At 40.5% G+C, this 17,391-nt stretch overlaps 1 protein-coding gene across 1 annotated transcript in view; it reads left to right on the forward strand.

Moving 5' to 3' along the window:
• Oma1 (OMA1 zinc metallopeptidase) overlaps positions 1-17,391 on the forward strand; it is a 53,509-nt gene that overhangs the window by 32,757 nt on the left and 3,361 nt on the right. Inside the window, exon 8 of the mRNA XM_051171536.1 lies at positions 9,262-9,411. The gene's annotated coding sequence lies outside the window, so the exon portion shown is untranslated. The remainder of the gene's footprint in view (positions 1-9,261; positions 9,412-17,391) is intronic.

Genomic DNA, 17,391 nt, shown 5'->3' on the forward strand with positions numbered 1-17,391 from the left:
CTCAGGTTATTGACTTGCCTCTCACATGTCTGCGTGGGATGCAGAGAGGATGCCAGAACATCTGGTTCAGATGTACAGTGCTACTGGCGTTCAGAGAAGACTCAGAACTGCTAATATCAGGCTTTTCCTCTTGAGGGGGTGATAGCTAGCTAGGACTGTCCTGGGAAGGCTAAGAGTTCAGAGCCCCTTTTAGTTTATACTTGCAGTGAGCATTTTGGTCATAGGTGGGATAGAGGCAGCCTCAGCTTGGTCTCAGTGTGTGTTGGCATTGGGAAATGTTCAGACTTTAAGGATGGTTCTTACAGGACTATATGCCGTATGGATATCATATCCTCTTGAATTTATAATCAAATAGGAAAATTCACTGTCAATTAATGTCTCTTACTGCATATTCATGCATATTGTTATTGTAATCTGGATTTAAAAGATTCTTCTTTATTTATGAATTAATGACACCATCTCATATGACCAGACATAGCTTCTTGTAATTACCGTAGGCTCCTGGCTACTCCCTAGAGGAAGGGAGGACAGAAACATTCTGTTCTGGGCTCTGGACTAGTCACTTTTCATCCTGCTGATCTGCAGCATTAAGCTTCAGAGGGTGAGTCTGGTGGCCTTGGGGACTGAATTGCTAGCCCAGGACACTACTTGGGACTTGATGCAGTTTGTGGCTTATTCTTTGTACTCCTCATCACACCCCACACCACATAAGGTTGTTATAAAGAGTGGAGGAGGTGACGTAGTTAATGCTTATAGTCTCCCTTATCAAGCTCATTATTAATTAAGTAAGTAGATGAGGTTTCAATCCCACATCTTACTAGTTTTAAGCCATGTCAATTCTGCAGCATATAGGAAAATTCTGTGGTCTTGTCCTTGTCCAGTTCTGCAGCACTCTAGGACACCTTTCCCACTGACATCTGTCCCTTATGTTTCCTGGGACTTGTGATCACCACTGGCCCTGTTTGAATAATAAAATGTGGTCTAGAAAGAGCCTTACCTTTTCTTCTTGTGCTTCTACAAGCTTGGTAAATGCATTCTCTTTTACTACATAGTAGTTTTTTTTACTTTTTAAATATTTTTATGTTGAGCATGATGGTACACACCTTTAACCCAGCACTTGGACACAGAGACAGGCAGAGCTCTGTAAGTCCAAGGCCAATCTGGTCTATGAGCAAGTTTCAGGTCATCCAGAGACAGTAGAGAGAGATCCTTTATTTATTTATTTATTTTTAAGATGATTTATTTTTATTTTATGTATATGAGTTTGCCTGTATGTTTTCTATGCACTTTATCTGTGCAGTGCCCACACAGTCCAGAAGAGGGCATTGGATCCTCTGGGACTGGAATTACTGGCAGTTGTGGGACACCTTTTAAGGTGCTGGGAGTTGTTTAGTTTCCATGTATGTGTAGGCTTTTTCTTATTTCTGTTGTTGAAGTGCAGCCTGAGACTATGGTGATCTGATAGGATACAAGATATTATTTCAATCCTCTTGTATCTGTTGAGGCTTGCTTTGTGACCTACTATGTGATCAATTTTGGAGAAGGTTCCATGGGGTGCAGAGAAGAAGGTATATTCCTTCTTGTTTGGGTGAAAAGTTCTGTAGATATCTGTTAGATCCATTTGATTCATGGCATTGGTTAATGATGTTATTTCTCAGCTTAGTTTCTGTTTCAATGACCTATCCTTCAGTGAGAGTGGGGTGTTGAAGTCTCCCACTATTATTGTGTGGGGATCGATGTGTGGTTTAAGCTTCATTAATAGATCTTTTACAAATGTGGGTGCCCTTGTATTGGGAGCATGGATGTTCAGAATTGTGATGTCATCTTGGTTGACTTTACCTTTGATGAGTATGAAGTGTCCTTCCTCATCCCTTTTGATTAATTTTGGTTGAAAGTCTATTTTGTTAGCTATTAAAATGGCTACACCAGCTTGCTTCTTGTGACCATTTGCTTGGAAGATTTTTTTCCAGCCTTTTACTCTGAGGTAATATCTATCTTTATGGGTGAGATGTGTTTCTTGAATGCAGAAAAATGTTGGATCTTGTTTATGCATTCATTCAGTTAGTCTGTGTCTTTTTATTGGAGAATTGAGACCATTGATGTTGAGAGATATTAATGACCAGTGACTGTTAAGAGTCTTAATTTTGATGTTGGTTCCAGTAGAGAGTTTGTGTGGTTGTGTTTTTGCAATGGTGTAGTTATCTATTTCCTGTGTAGTTTTGGTTGTGGCTTGTCCCTTTGGGGTGGAATTTTCCTTCTAGTAATTTCTGTAAAGCCGGATTTGTGGAAAGAATCTGTTTGAATTTGTTTTTGTCATGGACTATTTTGTTTTCTCCATCAATGGTTATTGATAGTTTTACTAGGTGAAGTAGTCTGGCCTGGCGTCTGTGGTCTCTTAGGGTTTGCAGGACCTCTGTCCAGGTCCTTCTGTCTTTTATGGTCTCTGCTGAGAAATTGGGTGTAATTCTGATAGATTTGCCATTAAATATTATTTGGCCCTTTTTCCTAGCAGCTTTTAATATTTTTCTTTGTTCTGTATATTTTGTGTTTTGATCATAATGAGTGAGTTAACGTAGAAGCAAAAAGAGTCAAATGGTATATACTCACTTATATCTGGACACTAGCTCAAGGGGCATGTCCCATGAAAGTCTTCACTTAACAGGAAAGTGGGACAGAGGGGAGGACATCCTATTGGGACTCTAGGTGAGAGAAGCATGGGAGAATGGGGAAATAGAAGGATCCAGAGGGTCCTAGAATCCTACAAGAAGAACATTATGATGGGCAGATCTGGGCCCAGGAGTCCTGCTCAGACTATGGCACCAGCCAAGGACAATATGTGCAGTAAACTTCGAACCCCTACCCAGGTCTAGCCAATGGACAGGACATTCTCCACAGCTGAGTGGAGAGTGGGGTCTGACTTTCACACAAACTCTGGTGCCCCATATTTGACCACGTCCCCTGGATGGGGAGGCCTGATGGCACTCAGAGGAGGGATAGCAGGTTACCTAGAAGAGACTTGATACCCTATGAGCATATACAGGGGGAGGAAGTCCCCCTCAGTCACAGTCATAGGGGAGGGGAGTAGGGGGAAAGCAGGAGGGAGGGAAGAATGGGAGGATACAAGGGATGGGATAACAATTGAGATGTAATATGAATAAATTAATAAAATAAAATAAAATAATACAGCAGGAAAATAAAATAAGGTGCTGGGAATGGAACCTGGGTCCTCTGTAAGAGCAACAAGTGCTCTTAACCACTGAACAATCTCTGGCCCCCTAGGTATTGGTTTATTTATTTACTTGTTTGGTTATGTATCTGCTTGCATCTTTATTTGCTCATTTGTTTATTTATGTATCTGTTTGTGCATACATATTCCATGCTGTACATGTGGAAGTCAGAGAACATCAGTTCTCTTTTCCTGCCACATAATTTCTGGGGGAATTTATCAGGCGTGGTGGCAAGTGCCTTCACCCACTGGGTCTTTTTGCTGCCCTCGTCCCTCTTTTTTTTTTTTTTTTTCTTGTGGTAAAAAATTCAACCTAAGATCTGTTCACTTGCAAATGTAAATGTGTAATACGGAATGACCTCTGGGAACAGTGTCTAGAACCTACATTCACTGAAGAGTGGCTCCTCGTCACCTCCCACTGCATCCTTCATCACTGTCCTATCCTGTGCTGAGTTGACCTATCTTAGAATGTAAGTTGAACCAGGTGGCCGTTGCCCTTTGCCCACTCTTCACTTTTCTTAGCCTGGTGTCCTCGCTGCTCAGCCAGGCTGCTGTATGTAGGATTTCCCTCTTGGGTAAGGTGCGTGTGTGTGCATGTGTGTGTGTGTGTGTGTGTGTGTGTGTGTGTGTGTGTGTGTGTGTGTGTGTGCAGCCCCACGTCTTCACTCACTGCTGAGTGAGCATTTAAACTGTTTCCAGCTCTTGCCACTGTTGTACTGTAGTAACGAATGGGGAATGCTAGTTTATCTTCACGACCCTCTTTGTAACTTTTGTGTAAACACAGTGAGTAGAATATTGCACCTCATGAGGTTCCATTTTTAATGTTTTTGGAGTACTCTGTATCATTTTACATTCCTATGAACAAAATGTAAGTTAAAAATTTCACACACTGGACAATAATAATAATTATTACTATTTTTGTGTTAGCCTCGCAGCAAGTGGGAGGCGATATCTCATGTGGTTCTGGGGCGCATTTCTTGGAGGTGTTTTGATGTTGAGCTTTTTCTCATATGCTCATTGTTATTTGTATGCTGTTTTTCAAGATTCTTATTTAAGTCTTTTGCCCGTTTTTAATTAAGTATGCTTTGTTATTGTGTTGTAGGTTCCTTTGTATATTTTGGATATTACTCTCTTGTCAGGTGTATCGTATACAGATACTGTCTTCTGTCCTATTTGCTGCGCAGACGCACTTGTGTATAGATAGAGTCTCAATCTAAAATTGCTGAGCTTTGATAAGTGCCCTAACGTATGCCTTGGCTTGGGAGAACACTCCCTCTCTCTCTCTCCTCTCTCTCTCTCTCTCTCTCTCTCTCTCTCTCTGTTCTGTAGCTATTGGATGGAGTGCTCTGTGTGTCTATGGGGTGGGTATATTTGGTCTAGAGTGATATTCATCCAGCGTTTTCTTACTAATTTTTCATCTGGATCACCTGTTGTTGAAGGTGTAGGGTATTGGAGGTACCATTGCTGTTATATTTCAGCTTGTTTCTGTCTTTAGATCCTTTCATTGTTTATGTATCTAGAAGTGCTTTGATTTGGATGCACATATTTTTACAAGTATTTTATTCTGCTTGATGAGTTGACTTATTTGTCATTTTAAAATGTCCTTTATCTCTTTTTGTAGTTTGTTGCTAATTGAGCTATGCTGCTTTCTTTTGGTTTTTGAGTCTGTGAAGTAAATCTGTCATAAGAAGCATACAGTTGGATTGTTGTTCTAAAAATTTATTAGTAGCTTTACGTAATTAATTGGAGATTTCAGTTCGTTACAGCTAAGGTAATAATTGGAAGGTTAGAACTGATTATTGGGCTGGAGAGATGGCTCAGGGGTTAAGATCACTTGATGCTTTTATGGAGGTCCTTGGTTCAGTTCTTAGCACCCAGTTCTAGGGGAGGCAGCATCCTCTTCTGATGTCCTTGGCACCAGGCACACATGCGCTATCATACATACATGCAGACAAAACATGGATACACATAAAATAAAACAGATACATATGAAAAATTCAAAAAGGGCAGATTCTTGCTGTTTTGTTATCTTCTGGTGGTCTTGCAGCCCCGTGGTCTTCTTTCCGGCCTTGCTGTCTTGCTTGATGCTGATGAGTCTGTGTAGCAGTTGCTTGGCGTTCGCTCCGTTTGTGCTCTGTATATCCACTAACACTTTTGCTGTGTAGTTACTGGGAGGCTTCGGTAGACTCCTTTCTGCATGGAGCAGCTTGTTCAAGCCGATAATCGTTTAACAGAGATTACATTACTTACGTTTTCTGGTTTGTGATGTACTGCCGCTATTCTTGCCTGTGGTGGTTCTTAACTCTTACCATCTTCTGACTCTAGGATTAGAGGTTACCTCCGCAGCAGCCTCGGAACCCTAGGCTTCCTGACCCTGGCTTCGCTTTACATATAACACTAAGCTTTGACTTTTCTTTGTCTCATGTTCTTAACAGCTACTTGAATTTGTATTTCAAATTAAATAAATTCCTTTGCAATTCCTGCACGGTGTCTGTGTGGCCGCCCTCTCTCCACCTCGTATGCTGGGGTTTTAGGTGCGTGCTGCTGTTCTCCATTCTTCCTGTAGCTTTTGTCTGTCCCAGAAAGTTTTCATTTCTCCTTCATTTATGATAGACAGCATTGCAGGAAAAAAGGAATACATTGTCGTCCCACACTCTGCTGGGTGGCAGGGTTTCTGCTGAGAACTCTTCTGAGAGGCAGTGTTGAAACAACAGCCTTTTTATAAGAGAGGTGTCTCCTACTGTTCGTTACTCTTGGGATCTTTCTTTTTTGGATTTGGCGTATTACTTGTGGTATGCTTTCCTTTGGATTGATTTTTGGCTGATGACATCTGTTCTTCCTGCCCTGAGTGATGGCATCTGGAAGTTTCCAGCACCTGTTTGCTCTCTTGGTGATGTGTCATTATGGACACAGGTGTCTTTTTCATCCTTTTTGTTCCCCTGGATAATTTCAAATGTGCTGTCTTTCAACTTACTCTTTTTTGCCCAGTAGAGTTGCCACTGATGATTTTTGTTGAGTTTTGTAGTTTAGTTATATTTTTAGTTTTCAATATTTCTTTTTAAAAAATAATCTGCTTGTTAGACTTCCTAGCTTTTTTCTTAATTATTAACTGAGTTTTATTTTTTATTTTTTTATAGTTTACTGAATTTCTTTTCTTTATGAGTGTTACTCTGAATTCAGTTGCCAATCATTTTGTAGATTTTAATTTCTTTGGGGTCTATTACTGTAATCTATCAGTCTCCAAAGTGCTGTGGTATTCTTTTGTTTTTATTTAACATAGGGACTCATATAGCCCTGGCTAGCCTCAAACTCAGTGTGTGATTAAGGATGGCCTTGCGTCTGACCCTCCTGTGCCAGCTTCCCATGATGCAGGACTGCAGGGTGGCCATTGTGCCCAGTTCATGAGCTGCTGGGGATCAGGTCAGGGCCCGAAGCCCTCTTCTAGCTGAGTTACACCCAGCCCAGTGATCCTCTTAGTCTAAGCTATACTGCGTCTCTCTTTCGATGTCTGTGCTTCGAGAAGCACCCCTCCTGGCTTTCACAGTATCCTTTGATGCATTCTGAGGGTCAGCTAATGACAAACACAGTGGGGCAAAGCTATTTTAGTTTGAAATATTTTAGTTATCTATCATGATAATTTCCTCCCTATTTCTACATATCAAATGTTTTAACTATTGCCTTAAATTATGTTACCTAGATTGAACAGGTACATATTTTACTTGTCTTTCAACTAACAATTATTAGGTAAAAATCCCCATTAAAGTATGTTTTTTGTTTTGTTTTTTGACACACATTAGTGTGAATGCTCCTATCTGCTTAGTAGGAAAATGCTTTGGGTTTTTAAAACTTTTTAAATTGATTTGTGTATAGATCTGCATTCATGCAGGGGCATGCTTGTGCACAGGCACACAGGTGCCACTGTTAATGTGGCCATCGGGGGACAGTTTTCAGCAGCTGGATCTGGATCCCCTGCTTCCGCTGCAGTGTTGCCTGTTCCACGCCAGCTGCCCATACATTTCCAGCTGTTTTTTTTTTTTTCCTTTTTTCTGTCTGCAGTGCTGGGATTACAGATGATGCCACTGCATACGGCTTTTTCTGCAGGTTCTGTGGCTCGAACTCAGGAAGTGAGACCTTCCTGCTAGCACTGTCTCTCTCTAAGACTTTTGTCCAGCTCTACCTTGGGTTCTTTTAAACTTGAAGCACTTACAGTACTTAAAAAACTACACTGATTTGAACATTGAATAGAAATTGAATTTCAGGTCATTCCTTCCTCTTTATTTCTGAACCTTGAAAAACGCCTTATTAGTGTTCCATGAACAGAGAGGCAGCATAGATGTTGACTGTCTATTGAGTGTGTGTTTTGACTAGGCTTTTTTTTTTTGAGATAGAACATCATGACCAAAAGCAACTGGGGGTGGTGGTAGAGTGGCATGGGGTAGGGGTGTGGGTGTTCCAGCTTACAGCTCCATAGTCATCACTGAAGGCAGTCAGGACAGGAACTCAAACAGGGCAGGAACCTGGAGGCAGGAGCTGATGCAGAGGCCATGGAGGGGTGCTGCTCACTGGCTTGCTCCTCATGGCTTGCTCAGCCTGCTTTGTATAGCACCCAGGACCTCTAGCCCAGGGTTGGCCCCACCTACAATGGGCTGGACCCTCCCACTTTAATCATCAACCAAGACAATGCGCCACAGGCCAGCCTGGTGGGGACAGCTTCTCACGTGAGGTTCCTTCTCCCCAATAACTCTAGCCATACCAGGTTGACATAAAATCAGCAGCACAACATGTGGCGTTTGTCTTGCTTTTTAGGTATCACAGTCACATAATTTAAGGCTTTTGTTTCCACACTTTGACCAATCTAATAGAATTTTGTCCTTAATTTATTTAAAAATAAAATAGAAAATGTAAACACTTGTTTCCTAGTTTTTATAGAAAGAGTAAGTTAAGATTTGAAGAAAATTGAACAGACTTTTAAAAAATGTCTAAGTCTTCTTATGGAGGATTTAAAAAGACTTTTTATTATAAACATTTTAGTATTGTTCACAATTATCCTGTTACTTCTTATCTACCTCAGGTTCTTAAGCTCCTAGCACAACTACTGTTAGCAGTTAAGTAGCGTTCTGTGTATTGAAGTGTATGCACAGCATGTATATATGAGTTTGTCATAGCATTGTGTTCCCTTCTACACTAGATCCATATACATACTTTAAAAAATAGTGTGTTTTGAGTGGCCTCAATGTGATTTTTCTCATGTAGTTGAGAAAATTGTACAGGTTGATATACATTAAAATTAACTATTTTCTTAATGTTTATTAAATTTTTCTAATTGTATCATTAGATGTTAAATTTCTTTAGTGCAGTTTAGTAGCATATTACTTTTAATAGAAAAGTTAATTTATATGGAAGAGTTTCCTCTTAATACATGTTTTTAATGTCCACTGTGCTGAAAATAGTGGAATTATTGGAAATGCTTGCAGGGTCGAGGCAGTGCGGCAGGCTGTGTTGCTGCAATGCTTTGTGTTTGAGCTTTGCTTTTCTCCTCGTCGTCCTGTTCTGGAATACTGAGGATCAAACCCAGAGCCCAGTGCTGCTAGATATTTTACTCTACCATTGAGTTTAATCCCAGCTTGAGGTTTTATTCTTGTAAATAGTGAGCATATCACCATTTATTAAAATGGTGATAGAAAATTAGAGTAATTTTGGAACATGTAATGACACAAAGTAAACGTAAAGATATTTTCCTTTCCTCCCTCTTCGCTTCCCTCCCTCCCCCTCCTCCCCTCCTCCCTCTCTTCCCCCCTCCTCCCTCTCTTCCCCCCTCCTCCCTCTCTTCCCTCCCTCCCTCCCCCCCCCTTCTCTCTCTTCCCTCCCTTCCTCTCCCTCTCTTCCCTCCCTTCCTCCCCCCTCCTCCCTCTCTTCCCTCCCTCCTCTTTCCTTTGATTCTTCCTCCTTAACCCTTTGAATACCTGGCTGAATTAATTTTGTTAAAGTTGAAGTAACTAAGCTCATTGTGTGCTTTTTTTTAACTGTGTGCCTAGGCATGTGTGGATGTAAGAGCCAGCTCCGTGTTTTGGCAGCAGATGGAGTTGTCCGAGAGTCTTCATGGTTACCCCAAGTTGCCGGAGTGGCTGTCCACACACCCTTCCCATGAGAACCGAGCTGAGTATTTGGACCGACTCATACCACAGGTGAGCTAGCCCTGCTAATGCTGTTACTTCTTTGGGATAGAAAAAGTGAGTTACTATGCAAATATTTTGGGTACTGTAATTGCTGACTATTGGTTTTCAGAGAGTTGGACTGCAAGGGAACAACATCCTGTTTACTCACAACTACATTGATAAGTACAGCTGAGTTTTCTGCGTGCAAGGTCTAACTCATAGTGTCTGACTTTGAATTGCAACTGTTTGGTTATGTTTTAAAATTTTAGGTGGGCCCAGAGATGTAGGTCAGTTGGCGAGTGCCCGCCCCAGCATATGGGAAACCCTGCCTGCAACTCTAGAACCTGTAAACTGGGAGTGAGGATGCACACCAGTCAGGACAGCTCTTGGGAGCTGGGGGACAGGAAAGTCAGGAGTTCAAGGACTTTCCTGCTTCCACAGTAAGTTTGTGGTCAGCCTGGTCTATGTGAGACCCTGTCTCAAGGGGAAAAAAAAAAAATAAGAAAAAAGGAAAAGAAAACCACTTTAGGCATTTTTTTCAATATATTGATCATAATTTGGTCTTTCCTTAACTCTTGGTTTTAAATGTCTGTTGATAAGTTATATGTAAGTTTTGGGTTAAATGAGTATCAACTCCAGTTTTGCTGTTTTTTGTTTGTTTGTTTTGTCTTGTTTTTTGTTTTTTAATTAGCCAAGATCACACTACATAACTCTGGCTTGGAAGTTCCTGTGTAGACAAGCCTGGCCTAGAATTTACAGACATACTTCTGCTTTCGCCTTTGCCTCCCAAGTGCTGGAATAAAGATGTGCTTCCTCATGTCTGGCTCTTGTCAGTATTTTTCATTGTTTGTCTGATACACACTTTTTGAGCCTAGGCTGGCTGCAGACTTCTACGTAACTGGGGCTGGCCTCAAACTCCTGAGTGCTGAGTGTATAGGCCTTTGCTGTGTACCTGGTTTTGTACAGTGCTGGGGTTACAACTCAGTCTTCATGCATGCTAGGCAGGAATCTGCCATCTGAGCTACATCTGTATCTCTGAGTGGGAATTTGTTTCTGAATTTAGGAACTGGGAATGTTACAGTAGACTTGGTGTCTTGTAAGAACCCACTTTCCAGTTCATTGGCAGCTGTCTCCTAGTATGACCTTATATGGCAAACTAGGAAGTGAGGTCTCTGGAGGAGTGAGTTTGTCTGTCCATCATCCATCCAGCATTCCTTTATTTATTTATTTGTTGTTGTTTTTAAGTCAGAGTCTTACTGTGGAGCTGAAGGTGGTCTTGAACTTGAGATCTTCCTACCTCAGTTTCCCCAGTGTTGGACTACAGGCAGGGGCCACTATGGTAAGAATAAAGCCTATGTAATATGGTGCTGATCCCATTGATGAGGGATTGACTTTCATGACCTGATCACGCCCAAAGGCCTTGTTTTATGAGGCTCTCACATTGGTGTTAGCATTCCAATGTGTGAATTTTAACAGGCACAAATGTGAGTTGATTAGCACTTTTTATCGGAATCAAATCTTATTTAGATCCTTAACGTGAAGGAAAAGAATAGCAAAAATAGTAGTGAAGTTTACCTCCTATAATTTGTAGTAATTACTTACCCAACAGGGCCATGCATGTGTTTCACTAGTAATTGATTATCGTGAGGGCCAGCGAGGACCCGGATGTTAGAAGCCCTGGAGAGGCCATGGCTTGTCTCTAAATTCATGACACACACAGTGGTTTTCATTTTCACTCAGCAAAGCTAAACTATGTGGCTTATTTAAACTAGACAGTGAATTCTACTAGCCAGCTGTGACTTGAGCCTACCCTAAATTCTGAAGCTGTCGGTTCACCAAATCACTGAGGATCTTCAGACGGGGTTTTTAAAAAGTGCTTTAGGGAGGCCTGTGAAAGAGTAAGGAGCTGACTGAGAGCCCAGGGACCCCGGCTGGAGAAACAGATGCGATTTGGGAGCCAGTGAGGAAGGAAAACAGGAGAGGCCTTTTTTTTTTTTTTTTCCTAAAAATAAACTATCCCAGTTCAGAAATTTAATTTGAAAACTGCAGGTAAATTTCTTATATTTTCCCCCCAAGTGATTAAATTCAATTTGAAAGCAATAAAACTCTACTACAACACTGGGAATAATTCAGTGGTTGAAGTGGGAATGATAGTTAGTACCGGGTATACTGTTAATTAGAGCACATAGTCATAAAGATTGCAGTGTGCTGTTCTCCTCAGTCTGATTTCTGTAATGGAAGAAAGCAGCCATGTATGGAAGATGTGCATGTACACCCCACTAAAGACTACATTCTGTCTGTTTGTTTGTTTGTTGTTTCTTTGTGTAGCCTTGCTTGCCCTCAACTCACTTTGTAGACCATGCTGGCCTTGAACTCACAGAGATCCACCTCCCTCTGTCTCCCGAGTGCTGGGATTAAAGGCGTGCGCCACCACCAGCTAAGACAACATTCTTTTTATTTATTTAATTTAAATTTTTTTTAAAATTTATTTTTATTTTATGTACATTAGTATTTTGCCTGCATGTATGTCTCTGGGTATCAGATCTTTCAGTTACAGACAGTTGGGAGCTGCCATGTAGGTGCTGGGAACTGAACCCGGGTCTTCTGAAGAAGTAGTCAATGTCCTTAACCTCTGAGCCATCTCTCCAGCCCCAAGATAACATTCTTAACATGATCTTGTGTTTGGGATTTTTTTTCCTAAACAGAGTACAGAGTTGATATTTACTAATGGCTTCTGTCCCCTGACGCTTGGGTAGTCAGACACCCTGTACACCTGTACGTTTCTAAGGTCTAGAGTGGTGGTGCTGGCTTATGGCAGACACAGTGCATTCAGTGTTGTCCTCCAGAGGTGAAGTGAGGAATAGACAAGGTCACCTAGGGACCGAGTAGAGAGCAAGGCGAAGGGCAGAGCTTAAATCTATAGTAGGCATCCTCTGCTTAATTGTAGAGCCTGCTGGGGATCAGATGTGTGGGGAGAAAACCAAGAAAGCAAGAACCATGTGGTTCTGTGATAGGAACATACATTTTGGTGACTTTAATGTTTAATCTCATGTGCTAAGTCTTTATTTTATCAGATTCTTTGAATGCCATTATAACATATTTCTTTTTTTTTATAACATATTTCTTACTATAGCTTATCAACATTATAGACATTTTAAATGTTTCACACATCAGCAGGTGTTGAATCACTGTAACTTACTGTGCTGTAGATTTTGTGATGGCAACTTGATAGAGCTCTGCACCGCCAGCAAGCTTGCTCTCTGTGAAGGAGCTGGGCAGCAGGGGAGATGCGGGATGTGAGGCTGTCGGTGTAAAGACCCTAGTCCTGTTGGAGAAGGGCTCACGTACTTATGACCCAGTTTATCCTTAATTACCTCCTTGTAGGCTCTGTCCCCAAATATGTGCATACTGGGGGCTAAGGCTTCAAAGTATGAATTTCTGGGAAAAACAATTCATTCTCAGGCAGATAGCTAATATTTGAGCAAAGATGGGAGGGCTATTGGAAAAGTGGTTGAAAATGGCATGGCCAGGATTGCAGAGATGGTTTTGTGGGTCAGCTTCCTGTCATGAAAGTGTGAGGACGTGCGTTTGGATTTCCAGAACTGATAGGAAACTGGCCATGTTCTGTAATCCCAGCCCTCCTACAGGGAAATCGGAGGTAGAGACAAAACAGAAGAATCCCCAGAAACTCAGGCCAGCTAGCCTGGTGTACAACGCAGTGAACAAGGGGAGGCCCGGCACCTGAGAATGCCCTCTGCCCTCCAGACGGTGCCTCTGACTACTTTCATGAACATGCGTGTACGTGTGCACATGCGCGCGCGCACACACACACACACACACACACACACACACTCATTCACTCACTCACTCATTCACTCACTAGCCAGGAAGGCTAGAGGAAGTGGTTGCAGTAAGGACTCTGACTCTGCTCAGAGTGAGATGCTAATGGAAGATTCTGAGCAGAGATGGAGGATGTGATGTCTTGACTTGAATGTTCACTTTATTCTAGAGGAATTTGGCAGAGCGTATTGTTCAGAGAATAAACTGCTTCCTGTCATGTTTTGTTTTTGTGTTTGATATAGCGTCTCCCTATGTAGTCCTGGCTATCTTGGAATTTACTCTGTAGACCAGGCTGGCCTCAAACTCAGAGATCTGTCTGCCTCTGGGTCTTCTTTCCCAGTCCTGAGATTAAAGGCCTGTACCACATTGATGGCCTTTTATTTTGTTTCTAATGAAGATAGAACCCCCAAATTAAGGGATAAAATACCCTTACTATTTTTTAAATGTGAATTCTGGAGAAAAAACAACATGTGTAAATGTCTAGTTAGATATAGTCATGTGATCTACTAGCATTTGAAAATGATAAATATAGGTTTGTAGTAATAATATTACTTTGTTGTTGATAAGCTGATACGATATAATTTTATTTACTTGAAATAATCAGTTAGATTTAGGAAACATATTCCACATATTTTGGTTACCATAACAACTTGGGTGAAAAACTGAAGAACAGATGTTGTGTCAACCTGTTGATGTTTCATAGCGTGAGCTTCAGAATTACAGCTATGCTGTTTAGACTTTGAGTTTATGTACATCATAATTTGCCCTTGAAAGAAATACCTTATTTAAGTATTTTATAAAATATGAATCACTATGAATAACAGAAATTTTGTTGAAAGGGTTATTTTAAAATCAAAAGCCTTCAGATTATTATTTTTTTCTGTGTTCTTGCTGGTTTTCTTTCTCCTGCCATTGCTCTTCGTGAGAGCGAGAGGGGTGGGAAATGATGGAAGAGCTAGAAAACATTTAATTTGGAATTATTGTTTAAGGTTGTATAATTATAATCATAATTTGAATGGAATTTGTTTCTAAGTATTTTAATTGTAAACACCATTCCATCTCTAGGCGTGAGAATCACTTGGTAGCAGGCTGCAAATGCATTCATTTTAACCTCATTTTATTTTTAATCCTTTAAACTTTCAGGCAGCTGGGAATTTGAACTCATGTGTAAATCATCCTTATGCATTTGTAATTGGATAAAACAAATGAATAAATCATTAATATTGTGCATCTCATGAGCAGAGAATATAAGTGTTTGGAATTACCATGAAATGTCACTGTTGGCCATGTGTAAAAACATACACGGTTCACCTTGCTGAATCTCATTTTGTCTGACATGGAGAGTGTTGAGGAAGCAAACAGCAGCTACAATAATTGAATCGGCCTCTGTATCACATGAAGCCAGAAAACCTGACAGTAACATTTTCTAAAACCTTAAAAACACACACACACACACACACAACATTATGGTTGAATGGACTGTTAGAATTGCTTTGAGGGAAAAAGCAAGAAAGAGTAATGATACATGTTTAAAATGGAGGTGATCCCCCAGCCCCCCAAATATCTTGCCTTCTGTTTTTAGTGGAAGCTTTTAATTTAATCACAAAGCCCTTCTGGCATTCCCCCCCTTTTCTTTTCACTTAGTTATCACTTATATTTAATGGATAAATAATTTCTGTTTTACTTGATGTGTAGCATGTAGAAAAATCTCCCAGTGTATGCCAGCAGTTGGTTCATATTTAGTTGTTACTGGAAATAAATGTAGCCAATGCCTTAAAAAACAGTGTACTTATTGCTTTTAACCTTTTGAAATATTGTTTATGGGCTACACGATACGTGATGCTTGTACACATTGTGGAGTGGTCAGGTCAAGCTAACAAGCAGATCTATCACCTCACAGTTTTGGAGGGTGACAGCCATGTCCTCACTCTTAGCATTCCAGGTGTGCACTGTTACTGGTTGTGTTGTCTGAGGCACAGTGACATTCAGAACTCCTTTCTTTACCTCTCTGAGATGTTGGCCCCTGACCAGTGTCTCCCATCTCTTCTTCACCCTGGTGGTCACCATGCCCTCAGCTTTTGTGAGCTGTTTCAGTAGATCCCCATGTGAGATCATGCTGTGGCCTTAAGATTCATCTGTGTTGGGTCGGAGGGTAAGATTGCATCGTTCTGTTTGTCTTGTTTTCTGGAACTTGGCTCTGAAGATGAGGCTAACTTTGATCTGTTCTGAGTGCTGGGGTTATAGGCCTGTGCTACACTGTCCAGCTAGGATTTCATCATTCCTTTGGCAGGATGCGCTGATTATAGAAAGCTTTGTTCAAAACCCTTACCTTATTTCTCATTCCTGAGAGCAAATCACCTATGTCAAAATAGCCTTTTGTTTTTTTTATGTTTTTTTACTGAAATGTTTCAGTTACTTATAACTTACCAACTTTTGGCCATTTTAAAAACTAGTTAGATTTCAGTCTCCATTATAGTTTGTGAAAAAAATAAATGTTTGAAAGATAAATTGTATTTTTGAGATGTAATCCCAGTTCATATAAATATTTAATGAACACACCTTTATGTAACTTATTAATAAGGAAAATGGGAAAATATTATAGGTATTATAAAGGAGATTTTAACAACCGTAAGGTAAAGTAAGAAATCCTATATGAGATGTGAGCATGATAAGCCTAAAGACAGTTGTCTAGACTTGCGGATGGAAACACATCTATACCCAGCTGAAGTCTACTGAAGGAAAAGGAGACTGGATTTGATCAAATCCAGTTACTGGGAACTGACACCAAATAGGTTGGCCATAAATTCCATGAGTCCATGGTGTGGTGCAGGTGAAAAGAAAAAGATTTTTATTCTAGCATTTTTCAAACCTTGCATGGTGTTGTTAAGTTTCAGAAAAATGTTCCCTCTGGCAGATTCGGTTCTTGACTTGATCTTCCTTCTGTCGGTAGACCTCTAAGCCTTAGGAAAGGATTTATCCATCCTTTCTCCCATTTCTTCTTTCTCCCTTTCTCTCCTCACGTTCTTTAGCCACTTTGCAGTCATTTTGATGCTTATCAAAGTCTATAAGAAACACCACTAACTGTAAAACAGCTCTACTCATAGGTCAGTAAGCAGCTGCTTCCCACTGGGCAGAGTTCACTTTCATTTTCATAGGCAAATATAATTTTCATTATTATTAATTTTAAAATAACAAAATGAAGGCAAATATTTGGTGAGGATTTTTAGCCAAGCGATATTAGTAGCTCAGGTTAAAACTAGAATTAAAATGTATATATAGGCATCTAGCCTGGTCTCAAAAATGTATGTGTTTTGTATATATATATGTTTATGTGTTGACTGTCACATAAGGTGCAGCTAAGTATAAGAACTACAGTAAAGTAGAATGAGCCTCCTTAGCTAACTGTGGAAAGAGGTAAGGTGTCAGTAAGCCAAATAAACTTTATTTTAGAAACATGTAGAGTCACAGCAAATTAGCCAAGCAACAATAGAGCTTTACTTTAGTCTTTGTCCACAAGTGCAAAGACAATTACTTAGTGACTAATTATTTCTAGCATCAAAATATAAAAAGGGATATCAACTATCTGATTCATTTTTTGAGCATGGATGACTTTGTTTCAACAATTTGATTAAAACGTCCTTAAAAAATTATGGACTGGGATCATTAACCAGCAAGCAAGGCAGGGCTTTATCACAGTTATTACTTCCCACAAGCAACTGCATTGTTCTCAGATTCAAAGGTGGAAGGGACACGAGAGCAGAATCTTCCATTCCTCTTTCCTTTTCCTCTACATCCTGTCCAGTTGGCGAGCTTCTTCTGCTGTGCATTAGGAGGCTCCGTGGTCCTTCACACTGCCACTATCTAGACCTAGCTCCTCAGTTCTCTCCAGGTACAGCCAGTTACAGCCTCCCTGCGCTGTTGTTTCTATCAGTGGCCTGTTTTCAGCCTAAAACATTCCATTATATTTCTTATCTATCTATCTATCTATCTATCTATCTATCTATCTATCTATCTATCTATCTATCTATCTATTGTAGCTTAGAATAAGATCTTGTTCCTTTCTGTTGCTGTGATGAAACACTGACCAAAACCAGTTTGGGGAGTAATGGGCTTATGTAGCTTACTGGTCACATGGTCCATCGCTGAAGAGAGCCAAGGCAGGGGTCTAGA

This window comes from Acomys russatus, chromosome 29 (genome assembly GCF_903995435.1).
Source record: "Acomys russatus chromosome 29, mAcoRus1.1, whole genome shotgun sequence".
Lineage (NCBI taxonomy): Eukaryota > Metazoa > Chordata > Mammalia > Rodentia > Muridae > Acomys > Acomys russatus.